The sequence below is a fragment of the Tamandua tetradactyla genome, chromosome 5, assembly GCF_023851605.1.
Source record: "Tamandua tetradactyla isolate mTamTet1 chromosome 5, mTamTet1.pri, whole genome shotgun sequence".
Lineage (NCBI taxonomy): Eukaryota > Metazoa > Chordata > Mammalia > Pilosa > Myrmecophagidae > Tamandua > Tamandua tetradactyla.
In genome coordinates, this window is record NC_135331.1 from 128,191,923 (window position 1) to 128,218,536 (window position 26,614).

General features: G+C 36.8%; 1 protein-coding gene across 15 annotated transcripts in view; it reads left to right on the forward strand.

Annotated features, from left to right (window-relative positions):
* Positions 1-26,614, forward strand: part of RIMS1 (regulating synaptic membrane exocytosis 1) — a 490,334-nt gene that overhangs the window by 431,815 nt on the left and 31,905 nt on the right. Inside the window, exon 1 of one of the 15 annotated variants that reach the window (XM_077162222.1) lies at positions 25,352-25,676. The exons of the other annotated variants lie outside the window; for them this stretch is intronic. The gene's annotated coding sequence lies outside the window, so the exon portion shown is untranslated. Of the gene's footprint in view, positions 1-25,351; positions 25,677-26,614 lie in introns of those variants that run through there. 15 annotated transcript variants of the gene reach the window in all.

Below are 26,614 nucleotides of genomic sequence, written 5' to 3' on the forward strand. Positions count from 1 at the left end.
TCTTAAGTGATCTAACAGGGTCAAAATAATAATAGCAATAATATATTGGATGATTAGAACTTATAATATTGTGTTCATACATTTCACTTATCTATAAGGCACAGGTGGGAGGAATTGGGAATAAACACTCTCTAAGGTGCCTGTACTATTTCACATAGTGCTACTTTAATTGTGGACTTAGAATATTGTATAAATGTATATTGCAAACTCTTGGGAAACCACTCAAAGAATTTTGAAAAGAAGTATAATTCATTTGCTAGTAGAGGAGAGAAAATGAAATCATATAAAATGCTCAGTTAAAATCAGAGAAGGCAAAAAGGAAATAAAATTAATTGTAGCACTTCTTACACTTTAACAGAAAGTAAAAAGTATTATGGAAACTAAATTGGATCTTATTTGTACTTTCTTAGAATCTCTATCCCATACTCAGTGATACATTTTAAAAGTGTAAGAGTTGATATTTATTATTTTAACTATAGGAGATTTGATTTATTTATAATTTATTCTAGTCTACCTTTGCTAATTAGTAAATATATTTTCCAAAGTGTATATATATATATATATGGCATATTTTTGGCAGATATATTTAATGTTACTTTGTGTTTCTGTACCATAAAACATATAACCACATCCAGTGTACTTAGCAACCTCTTTAGTTCTTTATATCTTTTTTTTTTGTGCTTGATACACAAGTAGTATAAAGTACTTATACTCAGAAGTAATACTGAGCACCATCTGAGGTTTGTCCTGTTACTACTTTGTACATAGAATTGAGCTACCAATCCTTCTCTTAAACTCTTTTGAAGATTCATTCGTTTTGGGCTCCCAAGCATGTTCAAATAATATACATGTAAGGAAAAGTAATAGACCTTACGTATTCAAATAGGGAGGAAAAATTATCCTGTGTTTTCACTGAGTACTCGAAACGTCACCAATCAATTCCTAAGGTAGAAAATATTATAAGAAGGATAAATGAACAATTTTACTTTGTATACTTAAATTTATTTTAATTTCTAAATAATTGGTTAATATTTTTATAAAATGCAAATGTGGGGATAAAGGGAGATACAGTTATTTTTTAACAATTTATGATGGATTTTATGCACTGTCTAAAGTTTGCATGGTTCAGCATTTATGCACAAATTCTCTAAAAGATTACAGTTCAATATACCCTTTTTATTTCAAAAATACTTTATCATCAAATTTACTTGATACAGATATGACAATTAAGTTTCAATTTCTCAAAACAAGAGAAATAGTATATTCTCTCCATAAGTAAATAAAGCAAAAGTAACCCATCAACCAATGGCCTAATGATACATTTGGGCTTGAAAAGATTAATTCCATCTTAAAATTGTTGTCCATTGGTTTTTTTCCTTTCTTTATATGTAAAACCTAATTCTTTCATTCCTCTTTTGTGTGCATTGAGATGGCTGAAAATATCATGTTTTAATCCTGATCCAGTCTTGTGAGAGCAACCATTTGTTTAATCCCTATTCAATAATGTAGGTTGGGATCTTTTGATTGGATTATATCCATGGAGATGTGGCTCACCCAGTTGTGGGTATTAACCTTAGATTAGAGGAAGATATGACCCTACCCATTTCAGGAAGGTCTTGATCAGTTTACTGGAATCCTTTAAAAGAGGAAACATTTTGGAGAGAGGCGATCATCAGAGCATCGAATCATTAGAGTCCCCAGAGACCTTTAGAGATGAAAAAGGAAAATACCCCTGGGGGAGCTCCATGAAACAAGAAGCCAGAAGAGAAAGCTAGCAGACATTACCATGTTCACCGTGTGCCTTCCCAGTTGAGAGAGAAACCCTAAACTTGATCAGCCTTTCTTGAATGAAGGTAACCTCTTGTTGGTGCCTTAATTTGGACATTTTTAAAGACTTGTTTTAGTTCAGACATTTTCATGGCCATAGAACTGTAAACTTGTAATTTAATAAATTCCCCTTTGAAAAGCCATTCCATTTTTGGTATATTGCACTCCAGTAGCTAGCAAACTAGAACACTAACCTTCATTTAAAAAAAAATTGATTAATTAGAGACATTGAGAAGTTATAGGTTTACAGAAAAATCATGTAGAAAATAAAATGTCCCCATGTAACCCCTTCCCCCTCATTATTACTACTCCACATTAGTGTGGTACCATTTTTACAATTAATGAAATAATATTATATTTGTACTATTAGCTATAGTCCATAGTTTGCATTAGGGTGAATTTTTTCCCCAAGTAACACCCTGTTATTAACACCTTGCATTGCTGTCATACATTTGTTATAATTCATGAAAGGACATCTTTATAATTGTGCTATTAATTATAGTCCATCATTTACAATAGGGTTCACTATGTTGTACAGTCCTGTTTAGTTTTTTTAATTTTATTCTAGTAGCATATATATGTCCTTTTATTTCCCCTTTTTACATATATAATTCAGTGCTGTTAATTACACTCACAATGTTGTGCTGCCATCACCACCATCCATTTCCAAAACTTTACTTTTCCAAAATGGAAATTCTGTACAATTGAGGCATTAATTTCCATTTCCTACCTCCAACCCAGCCCCTCACACCTATATTCTAGGCTGTAATGCTGTGAGTTTGCTTATTCTAATTATTTCATATCAGCGTATAATATTTTTCCTTTTGTGCCTGGCTTATTTCACGTCTTCAAATTTCATCCATGTTGCTACATGAATCAGAACTTCTTTCCTTTTTAATGCTGAATAATATTTCACTGTATGTATATACCACATTTTGCTTATCCATTCATAGGTTAGTGGACACTTTGAGTTACTTCCATCTTTTAGCAATTGTGAATAATGCTGCTGTTTTAGTCTGCTTGGCTGCAGATTGGATTGGCTTTTATAATAGCAATTTATTAAGGTGACAGTTTCAAGGCTGAGAAAAATGTCCAGATGTAGGCATCATCAGGACAATACCTTCTTGAAGATAGGCAGCCAGCAATCCTGGTGTCCTCTGTCACATGACAAGGTTCATGGAAGTATCTTCTGGTCTCTCCCTTCTCTTCCAGGTTTCCTTGCTTTTAGCTTCTTGTGGCTTCTGCTGCTTCTATGACTTTCTCTCTGTGTGTCTGAATTTCGTTCTTTTATAAAGGTCTCCAGTAAGAGGATTAAGACCAATCCCGAATGAGATGGATCACATTTTATCCTACTCACCAAAAGATCGTATGTACAATAGTTAATAGATGGGTTAACTTTAAGAGCATACTTTTCTGGGGTCTATAAAGCCTCCAAACCATCACAGCTGCTGTGAATATCGGTGTGCAATTATTTGCTTGAATCCCTGCTTCCAATGCTTTTAGGTATATACCTGGAAATAGAATTGTGGATGATAGGGCAATTCTACCCTTAGGTTCCTGAGGAACTGCCAGACTTTCTTTCACATCGGCTACACCATTTTACCTTCCCACCAGCAGTGAATGTTTCTAATTCTCTACATTCTCTCCAAAACTTGTAATTTTGTATTTTTTTTAATAGTAGCCTTTCTAGTGGATATGAAGTGGTATCTCATTGTAGCTTTGATTTGCATTTCCCAAATAGCTAAAGATGTCAAGGATTGTTTTCATGTGCTGTTTAGCCGTTTGTGTATCCTCTTTGGAGAAATATCTATTCAAGTCCTCTGCCCATTTTTAAATTGGTTGGCTGTTTTTTTGTTGTTACGTTGTAGGCTTGTTTATGTATTCACCTTTTCAGATATGTGGTTTTTAAATATTTTCTACCCTTGAGTAAATTATCTTTTCACTTTCATGATAAAGTCTTTTAATGCACAAAAGTTTTTCATTTTGAGGAGGTACCATTTGCCTATTTTTTCTTTCATTTCTTGTGCATGAAAGTCTACGAAACCATTGCCTAACAGAAGATCCTGAAGATGCTGCCCTACATTTTTCTTCTAGGAGTTTTATAGTCCTGTTCTTGTATTTAAGCCTTTGGTCCATTTTGAGTTAAATTCCATGTGTAGTGTGAGGTAAGTGACCTACTTCTTTCTTTTACATATGGGATCCAGTTCTCCCAGCAGCATTTATTGAAGAAACTATTCTTTCCCAATTGAGAGAACTTGACGGCCTTGTCAAAAATCAATTGACTGTAGATGTGAGGGTCTGTGTTTGAATTCTCCATTCTCTTCCATTGGTCTAAATGTCTATCATTGTGCTGGTACAGTGTTTACCACTGTAGCTTTTTAATATGCTTTAAAGTCAGCAAGTGTGGGTCTTCCAAATTTGTTCTTTTTCAATATGATTTTGACTATTCAGGACCCCTTACCCTTCCAAATAAGTTGGATAACTGACTTTTCCACTTATGCAAGGTAGACTAATGGAATTTTGATTGGTATTGTGTTGAATATGCAAGTCAGTTTGGGCAGAATTGACATCTTCATGATATTTAATTTCTAATCCATGAGCATGAAATGTCCTTCCACTTACTTAGATCTTTGGTTTCTCTTGGCAAAACTGTGCAGCTGTGTCCAGGTCCCTCATGTCCTTTATTTAATTTCTTCCTAGGTATTTGTTTCTTTTAGTTGCAACTGTAAGTGGAATATTTTTCTTAATTTCCTCTGTAGATTCCTCATTACTAGTGTATAGAAAAACTATTGGTTTTGCTTATTGAATCTCATTTATTAGCTGTAGTAGCTACCATATTGCTGAACTTGTTTATTTAGCTGTAGTAGCTTTGTTGTAGATTTTTGGAACTTTCTATATACAAGATCATGTCTTCAGTAAATATCAGAAGTTTTAATTCTTTCTTTCCAATCTGGATGCCTTTTAATTATTTTTCTTGCCTAACTTCCCTGGCTAGAACTTCCATTACATTGTGGAAAAACAGTGGTGACAATTAGCATCCTTGCTGGTTCCAGATCTTAGAGAAAAGCTTTCAACTTCTCTCCATTAAGTATGATATTAGCTGTGGGTTTTTCATATATGCAGATTATCATGTTGAAGAAATTTCCTTCTATTCTGAATTTTCTAAGTGTTTTTATCAAGAAAGGATGCTGGACTTTGTCAAAACCCTTTTGTGCTTTGAGATGATCAGTTGTTTTTTCCCCCTTCATTTTATTAATGTGGTACATCCCATTAATTGATTTTTTAAAAATATTGAACCACCTTTGCATACCTTGGATAAAATCCACTTTATCATATGTATAATTCTCTTACTGTGCTGTTGGATTGGATTTGCATGAATTTTGTTCAGGATTTTTGCATCTATATTCCTAAGATAAATTGGTCTTTAATTTTCTTTTCTTGAAGTTATCTTCTTCTGGCTTTGGTATTAGGATATATTAGCGTAATAGAATGAGTTAGGTAATGTTCTTTCCTGTTCAGATTTTTTTGGAGAAGTTTGAGCAAGATTGGTATTAATTCTTCTTGGAACATTTGGGAGAATTCACCTGTGTAATCATCAGGTCCTGAACTTTATTTTGTTAGGAGGTTTTTGATGACTGATTTGGTATAGGTTGCTTCTGTGTTCTAGAGATTTGTCCATTTTGTCTAGGTTGTCAGAATACTTTTCATACAGTTATTCCTAGAATCCTCTTCTGTTCCTTTTTATTTCTGTGGGATCAGTTGTAATGCCCCTCTCATTTCTGTTTTTATTTCTTTTTTCTTTTCTTTGTTAGTCTAGCTAAAAGTTTGTCAATTTTATTGATCTCTTCAAAGAACTAGCTTTTGGTTTTATTGATGCTTTCCATTATTTTTATTGTTTCATTTATTTCTGCTCTAATCTTTGCTGTTTCTTTTATCCTACTTTCCTTGGGTTTAATTTACAGTTCTTTTTCTAATTCTTCCAGGTGTACACTTAGGTCTTTGATTTTAGCTTTTTTCTTTTTTAATGTGAGCATTTAGTGCTGTAGATTTCCCTCTCAGCACTGCCTTCCGTAAGTTTTGATATGTTGTTTTCTCCTTTTCGTTCATCTCATGTTATTTACTTATCTCCCTTGAAATTTCTTCTTTGACCCATTTGTTGTTTGAGTGTGTTACTTATCTTCCATATATTTGTTGATTATCCAGTTCTCTGCCTGTTACTGATTTGCAGTTTCATTTCATTTAGGTCAGAGAAAGTGTTTTGTATAATTTCGATCATTTTAAAATGATTTTTAAAATTTTTATTACAGCTTGTTTTGTGACCCAATATGTGGTCTATCCTGGAGAACAATCCATGTGCCCTTGTGAGGGGCTGTTTTGTGGTGCAATTTTCTGTATATTTCTGATGTCTGGTTCATTTATCATATTATTTAAGTTGTCTGTTTCCATGTTGCTCTTCTGTGTAGATGTTCTATATATTGATGAGAATGGTGTGTTGAAGTCTCCAACTATTATTATAGAGGTATTTATTTCTCCTTTCATTTTTGCCAGTGTTTCTGCATGTATTTTGGGACACTGTTGTTAGGTGTGTAAATATTTATAACTGTTATTTCTTCTTGGTGGATTGACCTTTTATTAATGTTTAATGTCCTTCTTTGTTTCCTATAAAAGCAACTTAAAGTCTGTTTTATCCAGTATTAGTATAGCTCACCCAACTCTTTTTTGGTTACATTTGGTTGGACTATCTTTTTACATCCTTACACTTTCAACTTATGTGTCTGGGTCTAAAGTGAGTCTCTTGTAAACAGCATATAGTTCAATCATGGTTTTTTATCCATCCTTCTAATTTTTGTCTCTTGGTTGGGGAATTTAATCCATCAACATTCATTGTTATTACTAAAGGCAGTTCTTTGTATTTTTTTTTTTTTTTTTTTTTTTTTTTTTTAAAGACAGAGAGAAGGAAGGAAGGATAGAAGGAAGGAAGGAAGGAAGAAAGGGAAACATCTTTAAACATTTTCTTGTTTTATTGTATTTTTTGTTTTTTTGTTTTTGTTACATGGGCTGGGGCCGGGAATCGAACCGAGGTCCTCCGGCATAGCAGGCAAGCACTTTGCCCGCTGAGCCACCGCGGCCCGCCCAGTTCTTTGTATTTTTATATGCCATATCTTTTTGTGTCTCTTTTCCTATATTGCAACTCCCTTTTTTATAGTTGATCTTTTGTGATGTTTCTGACTGATCCCTTTCTCATTTCTGTTTTGGCATACATTTAAAATACTCTCTTTGTGGTTCCCTGGGGTTTGTATTATACAACCTACATCTATAACCTACTAATTTGAAGATACTGACATGCCTTCAATAGCACACATAGTCTCTGTCTCATATCCCTCTGTTTCTCCTCTTTATGTTGTTTTTTCCCCTATGAACTCTTTAAATTTTGTGTGCCCATTATTAGGAAATATGACTTTTCCTGTGCAATTGTATTCCTACTCACATGGGAATTTTTTAGTTACCTTTACTGAAGATTTGCATTTCTTCACACTACCCCATACCACTCTCTCCTGTCTTTTCCTTTCAACCTGTAGAACTCCGTTTAGTAACTCTTGTAGGACAGTCTTTAGTTGATGAATTCTTTCAGTTTCTGTTTATCTATGGATATTTTAAACTCTTCCTCAGTTTTGAAGGACAGTTTTGCTTCATAAAGAATTCTTGGCTGTGAGTTTTTCTTTTTCAGTACTTTAAATATATCATACACTGCGTTCTTGCCTCAATGATTTCTGAAGAGAAATTGGCACTTAGTCTTGTTGAGGATTCCTTGTATGTGACAGATCACTTTTTTATTGCTGCTTTCAGAATTCTTTTTATCTTTGGCATTTAACATTCTTTTTAATGTGTGTCTCAGAGCTCTATTGGGGTTTGTTCTGTTTGAAGTACATGATGCTTCTTGGATATGTATATTTATGTCTTTTACAACAGTTGCAACAGCCCAGCTACTATTTATTCACATATTTTCTCTGCCCCCTTTCCTTTCTTGTCCTTTGGGGACACCCATGATACATATGTTTATATACTTTATGCTGTCACTCAAATCCCTGAGACCCTGCTTATTTTTTTTTCTATTCTTTTCTCTATCTGTTCTTCTGACTGTATGATTTCAGTTATCCTGTCTTCTAGTTCACTGGTTCTTCCTAGTGCCTATTCAAATCTGTTGCTGTATGCCTCTAGTGTATTTTTAATATCCACTATTTTGACTTTCATATCCATAATTACTGCTATATTTCTTTGTAAACTTTCAAATCCTTCTTTATGCTCACATGTTATCTTAATATCCTTTAGCTCTATATTCATATTTTCCTTCACCTCCTTGAATTGATTTAGGAGATGTATTTAAACTTTTTGGTTTAGTTCCAAATTCTGCATCTTCTCTGAAGTTTCAATTCATTCTCCTGACTAAGCCATATCTTCTTGTCCCTTATTATGGCCTGTAATTTTTTGCTTATCTCTGGGCATCTATTTATTTTTATTTGTTACCTCTAAAGTCATTTTCTCCCACTTGTCTAGAGTTTTATTGTTTCTTGGTTTTTTGGGGTTTTTTGTTTTGTTTTGTTTTTGGCTTAAACAAGCATTTATTAGCTCACGGTTTGAGATGATAGAAGTCCAAAATCCCCCTCCAAAGTCTGTCGCATTCTGGTGCTGGTTTGTATTAATCCTTGGGGTTCCTTGAGTTGCATCTCTGCCTCTCACACATGGTGAGCTCTCTCCTTGTGTCTCATCTGGTTTCTGAAGACTTCATAAGGCCTCTGGTAACATGGATTAAAGCCCACCCTGACTTAGTTTGGCTTCACCTAAATAGAGTCTTAGAAGATCCTGTTCCCAAATGAGTCCACAGTTTAACTGATAATATATCTTCAAAGAATCCTATTTACAAATGGATTCACATCCTCAGGAATACAGATTAAAACTTGAACATGGGGGAGGGGCCAAGATGGCGGCTTAGTAAGGTATGTGCGTCTTAGTTCCTCCTCCTCCAAAGCAACTACTAGGTGAACTGAAACAGTGCAGAACAGCTCCCGGGGCTACGTCAGGGAATGGACACACAGCGTACCCCAGTCTGGACTGGCTAGTCTGACTGCGAGACTCGGCTGCGGTGAGATCCCCGAGCGGCGCGCGATTTCCCGAGCAGCGGCAGCTGCGGCGGTCAGAGCTACTCCCTCCCTCCTTCCCGGGCCGGCTGAGAGTCTCGGAGAGGCAAGTTTCCCAAGCCGAGGCGGCCGGCGCCCGTCTTTGCAGGCGGCTTCGAGTCTCGGCTTCGAGTCCGCGGCTACAAGTCTTGGATCAGAGGGCTACTATCCAAGCCACGGTGAACCCCCCCCCCGCGGGCGGCTTCCTGGTCCGGTGGGGAATTCCCCAGGCCGCGGCGGCCGGTGACCGACGCCCCTCACCCGCGGGCAACTTCCTGGTCCGGTGGCGAATTCACCGGGCCCGCTGCAGCCGGCGACCAGCCAAAGGGTCCCCTCAAGCTGCGGCGGCTGACGCCCCCACCACGCGCGGCCCCTGAACCAACGGAGAGAATTGGATCGGAAATCCCCAGGCCACGGAGATCGGTGACGGGGGGGGATCCATTCCAAACACTTGAGACAAACGTGTGCCACGAGCGCCACCTACTGGGCAAGATAAGAAAAACAGAACCCAGAGATTTCACAGAAAAATCTTACGACCTTGTTGGGTCCGACACCCAGGGAAATATGACTAAATGCCCAGATGCCAGCAGCAGAAGATAACGGTCCATGCTCAGAAGATTGAGAATATGGCCCAATCAAAGGAACAAACCAATAGTTCAAATGAGATACAAGAACTGAGACAACTAATGCTGAATATACGAACAGAAATGGAAAACCTCTTCAAAAATGAAATCGATAAATTGAGGGAGGACATGAAGAGGACATGGGCTGAACATAAAGAAGAAATAGAAAAACTGAAAAAACAAATCACAGAACTTATGGAAGTGAAGGATAAAGTAGAAAAGCTGGTAAAAACAATGGATACCTACAATGATAGATTTAAAGAGACAGAAGATAGAATTAGTGATTTGGAGGATGGAACATCTGAATTCCAAAAACAAACAGAAACTGTCGGGAAAAGAATGGAAAAATTTGAACAGGGTATCAGGGAACTCAAGGACAATATGAACCGCACAAATATACGTGTAGTGGGTGTCCCAGAAGGAGAAGAGAAGGGAAAAGGAGAAGAAAAACTAATGGAAGAAATTATCACTGAAAATTTCCCAACTCTTATGAAAGACCTAAAATTACAGATCCAAGAAGTGCAGCGCACCCCAAAGAGATTAGACCCAAATAGGCGTTCTCCAAGACACTTACTAGTTAGAATGTCAGAGGTCAAAGAGAAAGAGAAGATCTTGAAAGCAGCAAGAGAAAAACAATCCATCACATACAAGGGAAACCCAATAAGACTATGTGTAGATTTCTCAGCAGAAACCATGGAAGCTAGAAGGCAGTGGGATGATATATTTAAATTACTAAAAGAGAAAAACTGCCAACCAAGACTCCTATATCCAGCAAAAATATCCTTCAAAAATGAGGGAGAAATTAAAACATTCTCAGACAAAAAGTCACTGAGAGAATTTGTGACCAAGAGACCAGCTCTGCAAGAAATACTAAAAGAGCACTAGAGTCAGAACCGAAAAGACAGAAGAGAGAGGTATGGAGAAGAGTGTAGAAAGAAGGAAAATCAGATATGATATATATAATACAAAAGGCAAAATGGTAGAGGAAAATATTATCCAAACAGTAATAACACTAAATGTCAATGGACTGAATTCCCCAATCAAAAGACATAGATTGGCAGAATGGATTAAAAAAAAGGATCCTTCTATATGCTGTCTACAGGAAACACATCTTAGACCCAAAGATAAACATAGGTTGAAAGTGAAAGGTTGGGAAAAGATATTTCATGCAAATAACAACCAGAAAAGAGCAGGAGTGGCTATACTAATATCCAACAAATTAGACTTCAAATGTAAAACAGTTAAAAGAGACAAAGAAGGACACTATATCCTAATAAAAGGAACAATTAAACAAGAAGACATAACAATCATAAATATTTACGCACCGAACCAGAATGCCCCAAAATACGTGAGGAATACACTGCAAACACTGAAAAGGGAAATAGACTCATATACCATAATAGTTGGAGACTTCAATTCACCACTCTAATCAATGGACAGAACATCTAGACAGAGGATCAATAAAGAAATAGAGAATCTGAATATTACTATAAATGAGCTAGACTTAACAGACATTTATAGGACATTACATCCCACAACAGCAGGATACACCTTTTTCTCAAGTGCTCATGGATCATTCTCAAAGATAGACCATATGCTGGGTCACAAAGCAAGTCTTAACAAATTTAAAAAGATTGAAATCATACACAACACTTTCTCGGATCATAAAGGAATGAAGTTGGAAATCAATAATAGGCGGAGTGCCAGAAAATTCACAAATACGTGGAGGCTCAACAACATACTCCTAAACAACAAGTGGGTCAAAGAAGAAATTGCTAGAGAAATTAGCAAATACCTTGAGGCGAATGAAAATGAAAACACAACATATCAAAACTTATGGGACGCAGCAAAGGCAGTGCTAAGAGGGAAATTTATTGCCCTAAATGCCTATATCAGAAAAGAAGAAAAGGCAAAAATGCAGGAATTAACTGTCCACTTGGAAGAACTGGAGAAAGAACAGCAAACTAATCCCAAAGCAAGCAAAAGGAAAGAAATAACAAAGATTAGAGCAGAAATAAATGAAATTGAGAACATGAAAACAATAGAGAAAATCAGTAAGACCAGAAGTTGGTTCTATGAGAAAATCAACAAGATTGATGGGCCCTTAGCAAGATTGACAAGAAGAAGAAGAGAGAGGATGCAAATAAATAACATCAGAAATGGAAGAGGAGACATAACCACTGACCTCACAGAAATAAAGGAGGTAATAACAGGATACTATGAACAACTTCACGCTAATAAATACAACAATTTAGATGAAATGGACGGGTTCCTGGAAAGACATGAACAACCAACTTTGACTCAAGAAGACATAGATGACCTCAACAAACCAATCACAAGTAAAGAAATTGAATCAGTCATTCAAAAGCTTCCTAAAAAGAAAAGTCCAGGACCAGATGGCTTCACATCTGAATTCTGTCAAACATTCCAGAAAGAATTAATATCAACTCTCCTCAAACTCTTCAAAAAAATCGAAGCGGAGGGAAAACTACCTAACTCATTCTATGAAGCCAGCATCACCCTCATACCAAAACCAGGCAAAGATACTACAAAAAAAGAAAACTACAGGCCAATCTCTCTAATGAATATAGAGGCAAAAATCCTCAATAAAATTCTAGCAAATCGTATCCAACAACACATTAAAAGAATTATACATCATGACCAAGTAGGATTCATCCCAGGTATGCAAGGATGGTTCAACATAAGAAAATCAATTAATGTAATACACCACATCAACAAATCAAAGCAGAAAAATCACATGATCATCTCAATTGATGCAGAGAAGGCATTTGATAAGATTCAACATCCTTTCCTGTTAAAAACACTTCAAAGGATAGGAATACAAGGGAACTTCCTTAAAATGATAGAGGGAATATATGAAAAACCCACAGCTAATATCATCCTCAATGGGGAAAAATTGAAAACTTTCCCCCTAAGATCAGGAACAAGACAAGGATGTCCACTATCACCACTATTATTCAACATTGTGTTAGAGGTTCTAGCCAGAGCAATTAGACAAGAAAAAGAAATACAAGGCATCAAAATTGGAAAGGAAGAAGTAAAACTATCACTGTTTGCAGACGATATGATACTATACGTCGAAAACCCGGAAAAATCCACAACAAAACTACTAGAGCTAATAAATGAGTACAGCAAAGTAGCAGGTTACAAGATCAACATTCAAAAATCTGTAGCATTTCTAAACACTAGCAATGAACAAGCTGAGGGGGAAATCAAGAAACAAATCCCATTTACAATTGCAACTAAAAGAATAAAATACCTAGGAATAAATTTAACTAAAGAGACAAAAAACCTATATAAAGAAAACTACAAAAACTGCTAAAAGAAATCACAGAAGACCTAAATAGATGGAAGGGCATACCGTGTTCATGGATTGGAAGACTAAATATAGTTAAGATGTCAATCCTACCTAAATTGATTTACAGATTCAATGCAATACCAATCAAAATCCCAACAACTTATTTTTCAGAAATGAAAAACCAATAAGCAAATTTATCTGGAAGGGCAGGGTGCCCAGAATTGCTAAAAACATCTTGAGGAAAAAAAACGAAGCTGGAGGTCTTGCACTGCCTGACTTTAAGGCATATTATGAAGCCACAGTGGCCAAAACAGCATGGTATTGGCATAAAGATAGATATATCGACCAATGGAATCGAATTGAGTGCTCAGATATAGACCATCTCATCTATGGACATTTGATCTTTGATAAGGCAGTCAAGCCAACTCACCTGGGACAGAACAGTCTCTTCAATAAATGGTGCCTAGAGAACTGGATATCCATATGCAAAAGAATGAAAGAATACCCATATCTCACACCCTACACAAAAGTTAACTCAAAATGGATCAAAGATCTAAACATTAGGTCTAAGACCATAAAACAGTTAGAGGAAAATGTAGGGAGATATCTTATGAATCTTACAATTGGAGGCAGTTTTATGGACCTTAAACCTAAAGCAAGAGCACTGAAGAAGGAAATAAATAAATGGGAACTCCTCAAAATTAAACACTTTTGTGCATCAAAGAACTTCATCAAGAAAGTAGAAAGACAGCCTACACAATGGGAGACAATATTTGGAAACGACATATCAGATAAAGGTCTAGTATCCAGAATTTATAATGAGATTGTTCAACTCAACAACAAAAAGACAGCCAACCCAATTACAAAATGGGAAAAAGACTTGAATAGACACCTCTTAGAGGAGGAAATACAAATGGCCAAAAGGCACATGAAGAGATGCTCAGTGTCCCTGGCCATTAGAGAAATGCAAATCAAAACCACAATGAGATATCATCTCACACCCACCAGAATGGCCATTATCAGCAAAACAGAAAATGACAAGTGCTGGAGAGGATGCGGTGAAAGAGGCACACTTATCCACTGTTGGTGGGAATGTCAAATGGTGCAACCACTGTGGAAGGCAGTTTGGCAGTTCCTCAAAAAGCTGAATATAGAATTGCCATACGACCCAGCAATACCATTGCTGGGAATCTACTCAAAGGACTTAAGGGCAAAAACTCAAACGGACATTTGCACACCAATGTTTATAGCAGCGTTATTTACAATTGCAAAGAGATGGAAACAGCCAAAATGTCCATCAACAGACGAGTGGCTAAACAAACTGTGGTATATACATACGATGGAATATTATGCAGCTTTAAGGCAGGATAAACTTATGAAGCATGTAATAACATGGATGGACCTAGAGAGCATTATGCTGAGTGAGTCTAGCCAAAAACTAAAAGACAAATACTGTATGGTCCCAATGATGTGAATCGACACTCGAGAATAAACTTGGAATATGTCATTGGTAACAGAGTTCAGCAGGAGTTAGAAACAGGGTAAGATAATGGGTAATTGGAGCTGATGGAATACAGACTGTGCTATAGGACTAGATACAAAAACTCAAAAATGGACAGCACAATAATACCTAATTGTAAAGTAATCATGTTAAAACACTGAATGAAGCTGCATCCGAGCTATAGGTTTTTGTTTTGTTTTGTTTTGTTTTGTTCTTACTATTATTACTTTTATTTTTTTTCTCTATATTAACATTCTATATCTTTTTCGGTTGTATTGCTAGTTCTTCTAAACCAATGCAAGTGTACTAAGAAACGATGATCATGCATCTATGTGATGATGTTAAGAATTACTGATTGCATATGTACAATGGTATGATTTCTAAAAAAAAAAAAAAAAAAATGGACCGCACAATGCTACCTAATTGTAATGTAATTATGTTAAAACACTGAATGAAGCTGCATCTGAGCTATAGTTTTTTTTTCTTATATATTTTTGTATTTTTCATTTTTATTTTTTCTCTATATTATCATTTTATTTCTTTTTCTGTTGTCTTGCTATTTCTTTTTCTAAATCGATGCATATGTACTAAGAAATGATGATCATACATCTATGTGATGATATTAAGAATTACTGATTGCATATGTAGAATGGAATGATTTCTAAATGTTGTGTTAGTTTATTTTTTTTTAATTAATAAAAAAAAGAAAAAAAAACTTGAACATGTCTTTAAGGGTGGCATGATTCAATCCTCAACACTAGGCATGGTGCTAGGCTCTTTGTGTATATATATATTTCATTTGTTTATCCTTTTTAATTCTCTGTAAGTTTGGTGATGTTACTCCCATTTTAAAACCAAGGAAATTAATTTAATTTGCTTGAAGTTTCACAACAGTTAATGAGTGGAGCCAATAAAATATCCATGTTCATTTTATTCCAAAGTCCAGGTTTTTTTCCAAAACACTGATAATATATTTTAAAGTGCCAAACAGGTTATATAGATAACAAAGCTCTGAGAATTTAGAGAAATGACTAGTGAGGAGGTTGGGGAAGACTTCATGAAGGAAGTCTAGCTTGAGGATGGACTTTGAAGCAGAGGTGGCCAGAAAGTAGGAGGCAGGGTAGCATGAGTGGGAACCTGTCTGTTTAGACTGGGCTGCCTTTGCAAAGTACCTCATATGCCATTTTAACCAATTCAGACCTTAACCTGAAGGCAGTGGTATAACTGAAAGTTTTAGAGCTGGGAGAAATGGAATCAGCATTTAATCTGGAGAAGTCAAAAGACTAAATTGAGTAAGGAGAAATGGAAAGATTGCTAGGAGGCTCTTGAAATATCAAGAGAGGTGTTAATGCAATGAAGAATCTAATGACTGGCTGGCTTTGGAGGCACAAGGAGAGGGGTGAGTGGATGTTAGGGTTCCAAGCCTGGTTGGTGGGTAGAATGATGGTTTTGGTGACAGAAGGGAGTGCTAAGGGAAAGGGCCCAGAGGTCAAACCACAGTTTTATCTGGGACCTGCCAGCATGCAGAACATCCTGTGGAATTGCCCGATGGGCACTGGAGGGTCTGAATTCAGGCAGAGCTGGGACAGCTCTGTTTAGAATTCACTGTGATAGCTGATGCTCTCATTGTAAAGGAGAGATCTAGATCTGCCCTGACCAGTACAATAGCCAGTGGCCACATAAAGATACTTAAATTTAAATTAGTTAAAAAAGTCTCAATCTCTCATTTGCTGTGGCCATACTTCAGATGTTCAAGTGTGGGTATTGGCTATCATGTTGGGCAATACATTTATGGAACATTTCCATCACCACAGAAAGTTCTATTGGGCAGTTCTGGTCTAGATCTTGGGGAGTACCTACAAATAACTAGAGGACCTAGAGGAAGAGAAAGAGCAGTTAATTAAGAAATAATGCTATAGCCTCTTGGACAGTTCTCAAAAGAAATAAGCTACTTGCATTTTGATTTGAATATACTCTTTTCCTTGTTGGAGACCAAGTTTTAGAAAAAGCTAGACCCCAAGTCAATGGTAGGCCTGGCGACTAGAAACTAAATTGAGGCCTTGCCCTCTATATTTGTTTTGTAGATCTGGACCACCAACTGGTCTGGTTTGGTCTCTAGAGCACCTTTAAGCTGTGTAGTGAAAGATGAAGCCTCAAGTTAACCATGGGAAAAGAAGACAGCAACCATACAAAGCGCACATTGTTATCTTTGTTCACTTGGTGAAGCAGAGGCGTAGAGAAGTTTGATCAAGTGCCCATAGTTAATAAGTGGCAGGGGCCACAAATGGAACCTAAGTCTTTGACTCCAAAGCCTGTGCAATTAATATATATCTAAATTTTAATTATACAAAAAGTACCTGTTATAGCTAACTTTGCAGTTATATGTAAGCAAAAAGAAAAAGAAATCCTACCACTGAGAAATGACTATTGTCAACATTTTGGTGTATACTCTTCCAGACTCTTATATATAAAAAGTGAACTTCAACTCATCCTTCAATCCTCAGTTTAGGGGCAAGCTTCTTCAAAAAGACTTCTCTGGCCCTCTCCTTCCTCTTCCACACTCTAGGCTTCCTCTATCAAGGCAATTACCATGATGGAACCATAACTGGGTTTAATTGTGTCTGTATTTGTCTTACCTCTTTATCTAGACCACAAACTAGATAGATAGATAGATAGATAGATAGATAGATAGATAGATAGATAGATAGATAGATAGATAGAAAGATAGAGAGAAAGAAAGAAAGAAAGAGAGAAAGAAAGAGAGAGAGAGAGAGAGAGAGAAAAAGAGAGAGAGAGAGAGAGAGAGAGAAAGAAAGAAAGAAAGAAAGAAAGAAAGAAAGAAAGAAAGAAAGAAAGAAAGAAAGAAAGAAAGAAAGAAAGAAAGAAAGAAAGAAAGAAAGAAAGAAAGAAAGAAAGAAAGAAAAAGAAAGAAAGAAGAAAGAAAGAAAGAAAGAAAAAGAAAGAAAGAAAAATATATATTTCTAAACATGTGGTATATGTATATCCAGTCCTTCTAAATACATATAGATATCTTTGGCCATGCTCTTAAATACTGACCTCAATTCCTTATGAGAAAATCAGCTCTGATGACTGAAAAATATATTTATAAGTTTGGCTCAAGCTCGTCAATAAAACTTGCTTGAACTGACAGAAGGCTATTTATAGGCATTATTTATCCCAGTAAGTGTCATTATTCATAATTTCTACTGGGCCAAGATTAAAGTGTTTGATTTCTAGATGTTGCCTCATACTCTACTGATGGTGTTGTACAATATTTGGCATAGGCAATGTATTATCTTTCTAAAATCCCCCAATTCTGAATTCCAAAATATACTTGGCCCCAAGGATTTCAGAGAAGGGATTATGGATCGGTGTTAGGCTGTCCTGCAGCTTGAGCTAAGGGAGGAGCCTCAAGGGTCAATGTTGTCTGTTTGCTGAGGCTTGTAAGAGGGGTCCTATAAAATTGGTGGTACACAGAATTCACAAGAAAAATGGCATATTTCTGAGCTTTCACACCTCCAAATCATGCAGCCGTTGTTGACATATGACCTCCGAGTCTCTTACTGAGAAATGGTTTCAGTTTTAAGTATGAAAAGTGGTCAACAGGAACTCACCGAGAAATCACAGTGAGCTCAATCTCTGCACCAAGGCTGTTTGTTCAGTATATGTTTATTGAACTACCTGGTATGTTCCGTATACTGTGGTTTGAGACACAGAAAAAAAGCCATCAGTCCCTGCTCCCAAGATGTTTGTGGTCTAGCTAAAGAGGTACGACAAATAAAGACACGATTAAACCCAGTTAGTGGTCCATCATGATAATTGCCTTGGTAGAGGAAGCCTAGAGTGTGAGAGACCATAAGAAAAGGGCCAGAGAAGTCTTTTTGAAGAAGATGGCTCCTAAGCCGAGGATTGAAAGATGAGTTGAAGGTCACCACATGAAGGTAGGTTTGGGGAGTGATTAGGATTTACCCAAAACTAAGGATGGGGTGAGTGGGCAATCTGAAAAAAAAAATAAATGGTTTCTACATGACTAGAATGAGTGGTAGGGGAGAAGAGGATGGGATGGGATGGGGATGGAGGATGGAGTCACTTAATAAAGGCCCACTTATGCAATACATGTAAATTTTTGAGAGATTTTACACAAAGGAGTAACCTGCTAAAATTTGTGACTTTTTTCTAGATGTTGGCAGAATGTTATTGGAGAGTGGTGAGAATGGAGGCAGGGAAATCATTAAGTAAACTTCCCCGAAATGTTAAGGGATAACAGTGGGGATAGAGAAGAGGATCAAGTATAAACATGCATAGGAGCGAGAATTTATAGGATTTGATGACTCAACGTGAAAAGATAAGAAAAATCTCAGATGTTACTGATTATATTGGATGACAAAGACATTGAGGCCTGAGGTTGACTGAAGGGCAGAGTGGTAGTGGGGCAACAGGAGGGGGAGAAAGGACAGGAAGCTGTGGCCAGAGAGGGAAACTTGGAGGTGGATAATGGTAAAGAAGCTGCTGACGACTAGCTTCTGGGCCAAATTTTGGAGAGAAGAGATTCCAAGAAAATTACCCTGTGGCTGGAAATTCCTAAAATCATGCCTTAAAGTTTTTATACAGAGATCATGAATGAAGTTCCAGTCCTTGCTGGACTAAGTCTAGAGAGAGGCCCAATGGGACAGCATTGACAAAATGTGTCTCCCAGACAGTTTTCCCATCAGTACACTACCCACCTATAGGGGTCAACTGAATCCGCAGGGACAAGCCAGTTGTCCCTAGGAGGTATAATTCCAAACTTTTAGGAGGAAGTACCCACAGAAACAAAACCGAGAGAGCCGTTAGGAAGCACTGACATGCAGAAACTGGAGTACTTAATCCTAATCCCTTGGTTTGAAAAGTACAAGTACTGTTGCATATTATAAACGCTCCATGGTATGTTTATATTAAAGTCTCCATCTTATAGATAAGGAAACCAAGGCCCAAAGAGAAGATGTAACTTGCCAAATCACACAGGAAGATAAAGCCAGAGCTGGATTTCAATTTAAGTTTCATGTTCTTTCATACATTCAACACATTGAGTACCTATGGTACACCAGGTGCCAGTCTGCCTCCAGATATAGCATAAAGAAGGTAAATCCTGCCTCATGGAGCTTATAGGGCTTTATAGTTGATTGGCTTAGTGCTAAAGCTCTTCTTTGTCACTTGGTCCAACTTACTCTGAACCTTTCAAGTAGCATGTTCAGATTTTCTCAGCTTTTCTTCACCTGATTCTTTCCCTGGATATGCGGTGCAGTTTTTTTGTGCAGTTGTTTCACCTTTAGGATAAAGCTTCCTTTGTTCATTCTCCAGAAATCTTGATCTGTTTGTTTTGTGAAGAATTTTGATTAAATTCTCTCCCTCACTCAGTGCCGCCTTTTCCTTACCCTTTTCAGTGCTGGGCCCTATCCTGTCTTACAGCAACATAATTTTCACTATGCCCTCCTCCCTGCACCATGAACCTTTTCTGCCTCTAGTTTCTTTCTGGTTAGGAAATTCCACTCTTGGGATCCAGATGGGGCCGATTCGGAAAGTTCTGTTTTGCAGTCAAGTGATCAGCAGAGATTGGATTGAGTGTGTGCATCTTCTGCCAACAGTTCTGCTGGGGTCTTTCTTTTATGCCCTTCACTTCTGTGTGCAACACTCCTCAGCCACTTGTGTTCTACCCTAGGTTTCTGCATGCTTGGGTCCCTAAGCTTTGATATCCAAGGGTTTCTAGCTTGCTGCTGTGAGTGGCTCTATGGTCTGCACCTGCAGCGAGAGGGACCATGGCCATGCTGCCTCTGTGCGACTCCTGTGTGTTGTGGGATGGCGGATAGGGGCTGGGGTTCAGACTGGTAGGTCTGCTACAAAAACCTCCTACCTGATTCTGGAGATTATTTTTCTTTTACTTCAGCTCAGCATTTGTGAAGTACTTCTCCAATCTTTGCTGTCTTCCTGAGTTCTAAGCTAGTGGGATTTGTCCTCTTATTTGTTGATTCTGAGGGTAGACTTTCCCAGAAAATATTATGTCACCGAGTTGAAGATGTCACTCTTACTCATTTTTATTCATGATATTTTCTCCACCAGTAGTGCAAAGGATGGAAAAGATTTCAGGCAAAGGAAATATTACAGACAAGACTTATGATGGGAAAATTGATACAAATTTTTAGGAACTAAAATGAGGTCAGACGAGTAGAGGACAGGAAGAGCGAGAGAACATGCTGGAGAGCAGGTTGGGGCCAGATCCAGTAGGTGTGTGCCATTGAAGTTTTTTAAATGAAGATGTGACATGATTTGATTAATAGATATAAAAGCTTTCCTGATTTTGTTTTGGTTTTTTTTTGTGAAGAATTGTAAGGGGAAGAAGGAAAAGCTAAGTGGTAAGGAAATGAAATAGGATGAAGAAAAGTATTTATAATTGAAATACAAGGAATCAAATGTTTCTTTTCTGTATGCTTTTTTATTGACAACAGATTCCTTTTTAAAAAATATTAATCATCAAGTTTGTTTAAGATAGTCAAAGAAAGTAGAAAACATACTTGATCTGTTACTTAATTGCTGTTATTTATTTGTAGTCTGTTTCTTTGACCAAGTGTTCGCATTTTATTTCTAATTCTGTAATAATGAACACAGTTTCCCTAAATGCAACACTTTCAGTCTTCAACAAACTGGATAAGGGGATAATTGGAGGGTCAGAAGGAGCCTTCTCAAATCATGCCAAGCCTTCTTCAGCTAATTATAAGAGTTATCAGTTTTAGTGATTTTGTGGGGTTGGGGAGAAGAGGCAGCCTTCTCCTACATAACCTCCCGTTCTTTGGGCTTAATACTTGCTCTAAGACTTGCCACCCTCCCCACCTTCTCTGGAAAATACCTTGATGTTCGCTGGCATCAAGTGCTCTACTTCAGGCCTCTACGGCCAGTTCAAACCTGGATAAATGCCACATTTTCCCCAACTATTAATAATTCTTTTCTGGTCTCCTATTTTTCTGCCCTAAGATTCCCAGTGGCATAATTTATGTTTTCTGAATGGTTTCACATCTTTTTTTAAAACATTTTTATTGCAAAATATCCACACACATATAGTCCAACCGTATTATACACTCAGTGGTTCCCCATATCATCACATAGTTGTGTGTTCTTCAACATGATCATTTTTAGAACATTTGCATCACTCCAAAAAAAAGAACTCATACATCCCATAACCCTTACCTCTCCCTCTCATTGACCACAGTATTTCAGTCTCCCCAATTTTTCCCCTTTATCGCCCCCTATTACTTATTTTTTATCCTTTTTTTATATTCATCTATCCATATCCTGAACAAAAGGACCAGGGTTTTCATAATCACACGGTCACATTGTATACACAGTCTTCAAGAATCAAGGCTACTGGAACACAATTCAGCAGTTTCAGGCACTTCCCTCTAGCCACTCTAATATACCATAAACTAAAAAGGGATATCTATATAATGCATAAGTATAACCTCCATGATAACTTCATGACAGTTTGAAATCTCTCAGCCACTGAGATTTTATTTTGTCTCATTTCTTTGTGCCCCCTTTAGGTCAAGAAGGTTTTCTCATTCCCATGATACCAGGTCCCAGCACGTCCCTAGGAGTCAGGTTCCATGTTTCCCGGGAGATTTACACCCCTGAGAGTCATGTCCATATATAGGGGAGGGCAGTGAGTTCACTTACCGAGTTAGCTTAGGAAGACAGACCACATCTGAGCAACAAAAGTTGTTCTCTGGGAGTGACTCTTAAACATAGTTATCAGTAGGCTTAGCTTCTTCTTTGGAGGAATAAGCTTCATATGGGTGAGCCCCAGGAATGGGGACTCAACCTATTGAATTGGTTGTTCCCACTGATTATGAGAATATCACAAATTGGAAGTTGAATATTTCCTCCTTTCTTCCCAGTCCCCCAAGGGAACTTTGCAAATACTCTTTTATCCTCTGCCCAGGTTACTCTGGGATAAATCAGGGTATCACACTGACCTGTACAAACCAACAAGATTTCACATCCTATTCAAGATTATGTGTAATTATGGTGTTCAACTAAACTGACCATACAAGTTAAATTAGATAATGTGCTACCCAAAATGTAAATTTTGCACCAAATATCTCTCCCTTTGACCTTGCACAGAGATTGAAGTTTGAAAATTTGGGCCATATCATCCTTTACCTAGTGTTCTGATTTACTTTAGTCCTATCCACATTTTCTTCATTCGGATCTCTAGACGTCTGATTATTTTTTCAGCTTTTTTAAACAGTTGCTGAATAGGGAAATGCTGATTTTCATAGTTTCGGTGCTCTAACTCCAAGTTTCAGGTGTCACATAAATATACAAAGTTTCAAGGAACAAGCAGATTAAATACAAATAGCTCAATGTCTCAGAATTTAGAAATATCAGTTACAGCTCCTAAATATATGTGACTGCTATAAGAGCTTACAATCTAGGAACTTTTACAGTAGGCCTCAACCTGATAACCCATGCTCTCAACTTAAGTTCTCTGTGTTTATATTTTATAGTTAATCCATATGAGTGAGGCAGGATAATATTTGTCTTTTTGTTTCTGATATTTTATTCAACATACTGTCCATAAAGTTCATTCACCTTGCCTCACAACTTCATTCCTTGTCATGCCCCACAACTTCATTCCTTCTTGCAGACGCTCAGTAGTCCATTGTATATAAACCCCATAGTTCCCCTTTCCATACCTCAATCATTGTTACCTTAGGTCACCTCTGTTCATCGCAATCATGAACACTGCCGCCATAAACACCAGTGTGCAAGTGTCTATTCGTGCCCCCACTCTCGTTTCCTTCAGGTATATAACAAGCAACAGGGTTACAAGATCATATGGCAACCCCACCCCTAGCCACCTGAGTTTCAGATATCTTTAACTTTGTCCTACTCTTTTGTAAATCCTAGTGCCCTTTCTTATACAGTTGTATCACTGTTACACTATGACAAAGAAATGTATCATTGAGATGCATTTCTCTGCTTAAAGAAGCTATACTGCTACCTTAAAATATAGTCAAGATGCCTGAAGGTGCTGTCTGCCACGACGTGAGTATTTAAGGTTATTTCCACTTTTCCTTATTTGCCTAAATGTGCAGTATGTGCTTGCATTGCAGAGTTCCTTCTTCCATCTCATCTCTCTGTGCCTTCTGCTCCCTCTTGGTGCCCTCTGCCAGGACTTCACCCTGTTGATATTCCATCTTTGTCACTGATGCTTCACCATAACGTTCCATGTGGATGTGGCTGTCCTCTCTGGCAGCATCCTGCCCCTCCACTGTATGACATATAGGAAGCATTCGGTAGATGTGAGTGCCCATCTATGTCCAAGCCCCTTTAACGTGTTATCTATACCAGCTTAAACATTTGGCTGTCACATGAAATTAATCTTCCAAAGCAAATTTCTAAATTGATTAATTAAGATGTTAAAATTTAGATGATTTCATATTACTCTTTTAGGGGCAATTGTATTTATTCAAGGGATAATGTTCTCATGGCAGGATTACAGGTGCTGCAAGCAGGACCATCCCCACAACCCCTCTTAGGGGCATCCAAAAGTATATAAATAGCAGCCTGAGAGGCTACATTTGGTAATGAAGTCATTTCATGAATATAAGTTAAAATATTACCATGTCCCTTTTCGATTACTCTGGCCCCAATTAAATTTGCTTCAATCCAACAAAGGTACCTCCACAAATGTTTCTTAATCAAGAGACCTAGACAAATATTTCAAGTTCTGAGAACCAGATATATTGTTTACAAATGCACCACTAGGTAAAACTTTTGAATTACATGTATTTACATCCCTTGATATGTTCCAATTAGACTGTTACTAAATTGGAATTCCAAAATATATACTTGTAAATGTTTCAAGGCAGGTTTAGTTCAATTTAAGTTGTATTTCTCTATCCTGTTAATTAGAATGACCATATAATTTATCATCCAAACTGGGACACTTTTGAGAGTAAAAGAGAGACACCGTTAATAATATGCCAGAACAACAGGCATAAATCAGGATTGTCGTAGGTTAACCAGGAAACATGCCCATCCTATTGGCTTTTACTCATTCAGGCTGTAAACACAGCATCAGAAGGAAGCACAACCACTCTGGACTCTGATCTTTTTAGTTCCTCAGTACCATTGTAGAAGTGAGGAGGAACCGTGGAGGTAAACACAGTCCTGGTAAAATGGTCCTATAGTCACCATTCTCCCCTCCCTAAATGCATCATCTTAAAAACAGCTTATGTATTAGAGAGAATGGGCCTTGATTAGAATTTCTTTTTGTTTGGGGTGGGGGCTTGGTGTGGTAGTGGTTTTGCAAATACTAGCTACTACTTAACTCTCTGAAGCCTCACTTTTCACACATTTAAAATATATCAGTACTGATGCCAGGAAATTGTTATGAGAGTTAATGAAAATTTGGGTAGAGCATTCTAAGTAGGACGTGGTTTGTAAAAATGCTTTTTAAAGAAATGTTGAGCCTTTTCTGTACTCTATGCATTACTTTTTCCCTTGCCCCAGCATGACAGGAGAGTGGGGATGTGAAAGGGTGCTAGGAAAGCAACTGAAACCTGTAGTGCTTAATAAGTGTATTTTGAAAGTGTTAATTTGAGTGTATTACAAGGGCTAACTGGTAGGATGCAAGAAATCAATACATGGAATCTTCTTCTTGCCCAATTGAAAGCCCTTTAAACAGATTTAGCCTCGAAACCATGTGTTAGTCCAGCTTTACAGATACATTTCTTGAAATACCCTGAGGAAGCTATATAGACAATATTTAATAAGAAAGTAAACATCTTTTCATTCCATTTTATTTAAATGTTCTCCTTTTATAGTTTATTTTGTGACTATAGAGCAGTTTTCAAAATGTGACTTAAGTTTTCAGATGTTAGATGATAAGTGGCAAATATGTTCAGTGATTTTGCACTCATAGTTTTACAATGAAATAAGATATAAAAAAGACTTGACAGAAGCAATTTAATCATACTTAATAGTGCTGTGTGTATATGTGAAAAAGAGAAAATGGGAGGGAGGAAGAAGGAGGAGGGGGAGAGAGAGAGAATGAAAAGACTTCACAGAGAGCTCAAATATTCCACCCAGAGACAGCACAAGTTATTGAGACCAGGTCAACGCTTCCTTGGCTTTCAGTTTTCCACTCAGAGCTATTTTGCTGCTGATTCTTAATTTTTTTCAAGATAAACAAGGTAAGTCTATGTCCCATATATGTATTTACTAACTTTAAAAGGAATTTGTTAGATCATTTATAACTTTCTGTAAAACTTAAACCAAAAACCAAATTTCTTTATTTGTCTAAAACTTCAAAGGGTGTGCTTTTGTCAGTTTTCAAACAAAAGTAATGTATATTTGAGATTACTAGTAACTGAGTAAAAAAGAAAAGAATGTAAAAATTTATGCTGGTGGATGAAATACTTAATAAAAGCTACTGTGGTATATTTATACAATTGCAGTATGTAAATATTATTACCTTAGACCTAAGTTACAAGATTTTACAGCTGAATTTATAGTTTAGTACTTAAACTCTTCGTTGTTCCACAACATGCATGTTAGTGTTATCTCAGATTACATTTTTCCTTAAAGCAATTTCATTTGTTTTTAAAATTGTGTCAACTATTCTCATACAATATAGCTCCTTTACTCACATTTAAATGCAAACACTATAGTCAATTCCTTTGGAAATCCAGAAATATATTTATTTTGAATTTTGAAATTATATACAATATTTTCTACTTAGGCACCAATTTTTTTTCCTTTCTTTTTTTAATATTCAGGTAAGAGCCAGCAAAATGTAAATTTTTACATGTGAATTACTTATGAAACCTCATATTACCTATGTTACTTAATATAGTTTGTATTTTTCTCTATGATTTCCTATTTATGAATTTCTTTCCTTCAGTGTTTCAAAGAAAAACAATTTAAATTATCAAACCATAAATATGCTTTAGTTACCTTTAGATCAGAAGAAAACATATATGTTGAGAATTTGATGACATTTGAAAAGTAGCTTTATTTTGTGCTTCCAGATAATTTATGGGGAGAAATGTAATCTGATTATTTCTTTTTCCTAATTCATTTTTTTATTCACTCTTGTCACAAACAGTCTTTCTAAAATTGAATGTGTATT